The 6,400-nt window shown below is 37.1% G+C and overlaps 1 pseudogene; it reads right to left on the bottom strand.

Annotated features, from left to right (window-relative positions):
- Window positions 1-4,244: 4,244 nt before the first annotated feature.
- LOC101589337 lies at window positions 4,245-5,606 on the bottom strand (annotated as a pseudogene).
- Window positions 5,607-6,400: the final 794 nt, after the last annotated feature.

The following is a 6,400-nucleotide window of genomic DNA, read 5'->3' as shown; positions in this document are numbered from 1 at the left end:
GCTGTGTATTTTTAGATTTCTAAATTTCTGTGTAAAAATATGTAATGGCTTATCCCTATTTTTTGAATTTTTTAAATTTTTTTCTTTTTTGTATTTTAAAAAAGACAATAATAAATAATAAAATCATTGCTATAAAATTTCAAAACAAGATTGTAGGAGAGTGACAATGTTCAATACATTGTGTTTTGTTATCTGCAAAGTAGTTGCTAATAATACAAGATATAGGCATGAGAAACTGATCAAGCAATATAAGCATGTACTTACCCTTTCAAGGGTACACAGACAGCCAATCCTTGAAGATGAGACATTGCTTTTGCTTTGGGAATCAGAAGAGTATCTTTAGGGCCAGTGAGGTAGCTCAGCAGGCTAAGTGCTTGCTTAGCTACCCGCAGGGGCCAGGGTTTGATCCTTGGCACCATATGCCACTCCAGCCCGTCCCTGGGTGGGCTGAGCTGGCGATGGGGTCTGGGCATGGTTTTGCATGCCTGTAATCCCAGCACTAGGGAGGCTGAAAACAGGAGAATCACTATGAGTCTGAGCTGCATAGTGAGCCCCTGCGCGCACACACACACACACACCCACACACTTTATCTTTGACTTTGAAATTTTTTCTTATGCTTTTAAAAAGTAACAGAACGTTTAGAGTGATTTTTGAAGAGGATTTTTTTTTCCATACCATCAGTTTAACTTAAACAGAAAATGTTCCAAAATAGCGTATTTTTAACTTTTTTTAATCATGAAATTAGTATTTCATTTTTAAAAAGAAGTTTTACAAATCTTCGCAAATGTACAATTTTTAGAGGATGGCTTTGTATGGCTCTTCATGTCCTCCAATGTGGGACAATCACTAGAGTAGTGGTTTTACCTCTATGACAATACTGATGCCGGGACACTGGGGAAGTCTCTGTCAGAGCAGTGCATGCTGGAGAAGCCCTAGTGAAGTGACAAGATGCTTAGTACCCATGTCTGTAAGTTAAAGAAGCATGTGATATAAAAAAAGAAATCACTTATTAATTCTTTCATGGAGTATCTCTAACTTACTCACTCTGAGTTCAATGGAAATTTGGCTTTGAAATCATTTTAATTGGGTACTACTGGAGAGACAGAGTTGACTCTAACATAGGTGATTCCTTGTATTAGATAACATGAAAGTTTTACAATAAAAGGATCACACCTTTTTCATCTGTGACAGTTTGTAATGCAGATGTTACAGTCTTATGCAAAATATAGTAGATAATTGTTTTTAAAAACTAAAAAAAACTATGCTGAAATAAGGCTGATTATTCTATTTGATGTAAAATGTCATATAGTAAAGGTTATTTCCACTCATTAAGAGTAAATGCAAGTAGCCATATGTTAGAAAAATCCTCTGAATTAAAGTATATTCAGTTGAAAATTGTCAACAAACTTGGAAATATACAAAGAAAAATAAGTTTGTTTTTATTTGCTAAATAATCTTTCAATTAAAATATCATTATATTACCTTTATGGATGACACTCCATTATGACAAATCTGATACAAAAAATAGTAAATCATTCTACATATAAATTTGAGGGCATTTTGATGTTAAAATGTGTAAAAGCTGTCAATACTCTAGAAATGGAATCTCAGCAAGGATTATTGGTCTAGCCAAATAATAATGTAACCGTTAGCAAGATAACATTTTCCAATTGCAATTACATGCCCTAATTTTAAAGGGGCTATCATTTACAATAATTTGGCAGGTTTGGTCCATATTTCTTTCAGAAATTCATTTCTTCATTATGCCTCAAAACAATTTATGGTGCATTTATACTGGTGGAGATAATTTGCTTTTTTTATTGTGAATGGAAATCAGTAATTACATACAATCCCATTTTCTGCAGACATAAAGTTAATTCATGGTAGTAATTTTATACAGAATATTAGCTTGTGTTAGTTATGATGAAAATGTAACTGTGGTAAATGCTTCTATTATAACTGAATTTCCTTGGACTTGATAAAAAACAAAAAAGAAATGTTGACTTAGTAATAACAATTCCATGGACAATTTTGTGACAGCCCCACAGATTGCTTTGCCCTGCTGGCAGTCTTTGGACAATAAATCCTACCTATTCCTTGGCTTGGACTAGAACTGGGTTTGAATGCTGACATCTCTCTTTCTATGTTTTGTGAGTTTGGGCAAGAAATGTAGTTTTTCCATGCCTTAAATTGTCACTTACAATACGAGAAAAAACATGCTAACTATTGCACTAGGGTGATAAGGAGGAGAGAGAAGATACATGTGGAATTTTAGTCTTGTTTGCCATATTTATAGATACATAATCAAAGCTTTGACTATTACCAAAAAAATAATGTACCAAAATTCTTATTTATGCTTACCCAGTCTTGTAAGATAGTCATATTAGGGAAAGTACATGATAAAAAAATTTAAAATACTTAGGGAAAGAAAGAAAACAAAGACTAAAGAGATTTTAATTTCTACAGGAGTTTATCTTGAAAATTTTAGGAGCTATGTTGGCTCATTTATAATTTTGTATATTGCAATCTATTAATAGGAAATATCTCTCCAATATTTTAAGCCTTTTAAAAATCTCTCCAGTTATTGCTTGTTTTGTGGCATGATACTGCACATTATATGTTAAGTTCAATGCTATGTGGATTATGATTTATAATGCTTTATAAATGGTAACTTTTATTTGATTTGCCAATTGTTCATTTCTAGAGTATATTATTATTGTGGTCTATGGTTTCCACTTACCCTCATTTTCTGTATTTGTATTTAAGGTTTTTCTGGAAATTCTCTATATATATACATTAAAGTCATTTTACTTCTTTTAACTTTATGCTTAAAGCCTTTATATGTTGTGCTTATTATAATTGTTTTACTATACCGGGTATTTCATCAAGGACCATGCGCAATAGATGTGGCCACAAAGCAAGTGTTACCTCTGGTCTCTGAGAGAAATCCTTAGTGTTTCAGAGTGAAGTATGACCTTAAAAATATAATTTTCATAAATGTTCTCAGCTGATTTTGAAGGACTACCTTCCATTTTGCTGTGAGATAATACCACGAATGCGGGTGAAATTGTGTTCACTGCTTTCTCTGTGTTCATTGACAATTATATTTTATCTCCTTCATTCTATTAGTATAGTGAGTGATATGATGGATTTTTAAATATTATATCTGCCTTCCACTTAGGGATAAATTTAATTTGGTTATATTATTCTATTTCTTTCTTAGGTACTACTAGACTTGACTTACATATTTTATTAGTCATGTCTAAGTATCCTGGTGTGGAATTTTATTTTCTTGCTATAACCTTGCTTAGTTTTTCTATCAAGCTTATGCTGATCTTATAAAATAAATAGGAAGAATTTCCTTATCCACTAATTTCTGAAAGGCGTTATGAACTACTTCTTCCTTTAACTTTTTCTAAATTTCAACACTGAAGCCATCTGCACCTGAAGATTTCTTTTTGAGAAATCACTATTATAAATTTCCAATGTCTAGAAAGCAGAATTGTTTTAGTTAATCATTTTGTATGTGCTTTTGAATTTTTTTATGAAGCAAAGTTTTAAATTTTATTTTATTATTTATAGGTAAAACTTCCAAGGAACCCTCTGAATCCAACAGAATGTTAATAGCATGTCTATCTCAATCTTTTTTTTTTTCTTTTTTCAGTACTGGGGATTGAACACAGGACCTTATACTTGGCAGGCAGGCCCTTATGCTACTGAGCTATATCCCCACCCCTCCATAGCCCATCTAAAAATGAACTTCAGATAGTCAACATTCACAAAATGTCAAAAACTGATTAAAATATACATATTATTGAGAGCAACAACTTCATTATGAGGCAGGCATGTATTTTTTGATTTGTATAGCACCGGCATTTACATTTCTTTAAAACTACAGTGAAAAGTGAAAGTAGTCAATGGCCAATACTGCACCAACTTAAAATCTCTAAACAAACAAAAATAAAGTTAAAACTACCTTATTTTATTTAACTATGATTTGTGATGGCGTAAGTAAGTATTTTTTGTAATCATGTCTTATTAGAATGCCTGATATTAAGTGGTACAAGTAAAATATTAAAATAAATTAAGAAGCAAAGTCCAATCACTGGACATTAAGCTTCAGACATTAGCAATGACTAGCAGTAATATTTATTTGCTCCTGCACCACCTTTCAGCAGCAGCATTTTTACAACCACAGAAGCAAAACAAATTCTAACTTGTCTTCTGGTTGGGTGGCTTCTTTTCACTTTGCAGACATTTTCTCTGTCATGTGCTTTCGCTGACTTTCAGCATGTTTAGTCAAGTCTTCGATGTCTACCAGCACAGTATCCTGCTCTGTGTGCAGCTCATCCCAGGTGAGAAGCAGCTGGATCAACTCCTCCTTCAAGCTTTCGACCTGCGAATGGAGATCATTGACTATCACCTGTAGCTGGACAATGGTCATATCTCTCAAGTTGATGAGTTTTAAACTTCTTTTCATCAAACGTTCACTTACATGAGGCATATGTGGCAGAAGATCAGCAAAGGGAGATTTTCTCCTGTTCTGTTTTTCTTCTTCTACTTGCATCTTGGCCATTGGTTTGGCCATGGCAAGGGCCATCTTGGCTTCAGCTTGCAACTTCTTTTGCCTTATAAGGAAGTCCATGTTGTCCAGGAATTCCAACTCTTCTTCAGTGGTGTCTCTATCAGAATAGGAAGAACTCTGTTTGCTCATGGAAGACAAGAAAGTGTCCAAGCTGGTTTCAGTCTTACTGTCATCAACATCACTGTCCTCATCACTGCCACTGTCATTGACAAAGCATATCTCAGGTTCATCCCACTCTGCAATCCAGAGGAAAGGCTTGGCTTCCAACTTTTGCTACAACTGGTATAAATCCCTGGGCCATCATCAAAGAAGCTTCCAAGTGCCAACTTCCATCTGATGGACTCATTTTTCTGTGAGGAGGTGGAGTTGGTCCTCCCTTGGCCCTGGTTTCGCACCTCCTGCTCCCGGAACTGCAGCCCAACCAGATGCTTCTCCAATGCCTTCCAGTGCATAGGAGGTGCAGGGGTCTCTTCTGGGACCCATGTCCCACCGTCTGGAGGTTGGAAGCAGAGCACCCCTGGCTGCCAGGCCTTGGCCACCTTACCGACTCACCGCCTGCTGGGGTTTCTGGGTTGCCCAGTGGGGGACTTGGGTACCGCTAAGCTGGCCAGGCAGCATCACAGTGCATTGTGCCTGAGTTCCTGAGGGTTTGCGGGTGGAAGTTGCCATTGGGCATCAGGGTGGCATGGTCACAGAGGTGTTCCCACCCCGGGAGCCGCCACGAGTCCTGGCAATCACTTCCCCAGGCCCTGGAGCCGGACACTGGTCATCCTGGCAGCCTCGGTCATCCTCCTCTTTCTCCTCCTCTAGCACCCATTCATCAATCACCTTCTTCTGCTAGACTTAAAAAAGCTCTTCATAGTCCTGCAGGGCAGGCGTCAAGTCCAGGATGCCCCCCGGTGACGGTGAGGATTTCCACTCTGAGCAGGTGGTCACTTTCGTGGAGCTGGACTGCGAACTGGTGCGGCTGCTACTGGTACTCCCGGCGTCACTGCCTAGATCCATTCCATTCTCTTGGTAGTCTTTGGCCCCTGTGCTTCTCCCTCTGGCTGCCCAAATGCCTTTGAAATTTTCAGTTGAGTCATTTTTATGGGTTGTCAAACGTATAGTCAACAAGTTATTCATAATTCTAGTTCTCTATTGAGCCTAACTTTTTTTTGTTGTTACTGAGGTTTCTGCCCTTTTTATCCTCCTTGATCAGTCTAGTTAGAGGCTTAATAAACTTTTGTGGAGCGTGTTAATATGTTCATGCACATAATAATGGATTTCATAAATTTATCTACTGTTTATTTCTATTTCATTTATTCTTCTCAAATGTTTATTATTTGTTTCCGTTTATTTGATATTAGGTAATTTTTTAATAAAACAAAATAGATAAATTTATTGCTATTTATGATGGACATTGGAATAATTACATTTTTCTTCTTTTCTATTACAGCAATTGAAGCTATACTCTTCACTCTAAAAACATTGTAGTAGAATAACAAAGTGGTCAGGAATCTAGTGTGTGTGTGTGAGTGTGTGTGCGTGTGTGTGTGTGCGTGTGCGTGTGTGTGTGTGTGTGTATTTGGTACTGTCTCTCAGTACGCATCTCAGATTTCTAGTAATTCTCCTGATTTCAGGCTCCCTAGCGCTGGGATTACAGATATGCCCAGATTCAGTCACTCACCCAGATTCAGTCGCAGGCTCAGTGTACCCAGGGTCAGGACCGGGTAGGCACAACAAGTAAGACGAAGGATTGAATCCTGATCCCTGAGTGTAACTAAGCAGATGGTCAGTCTGCTGAGCTATCTCGCCAGCCCAGATCTAGGTTT

Source organism: Octodon degus, unplaced genomic scaffold (genome assembly GCF_000260255.1).
Source record: "Octodon degus isolate 3935 unplaced genomic scaffold, OctDeg1.0 scaffold00011, whole genome shotgun sequence".
NCBI lineage: Eukaryota > Metazoa > Chordata > Mammalia > Rodentia > Octodontidae > Octodon > Octodon degus.
Note: the sequence above shows the minus strand (reverse complement) of the source record. Positions and strands in the feature narration are given on the sequence as shown.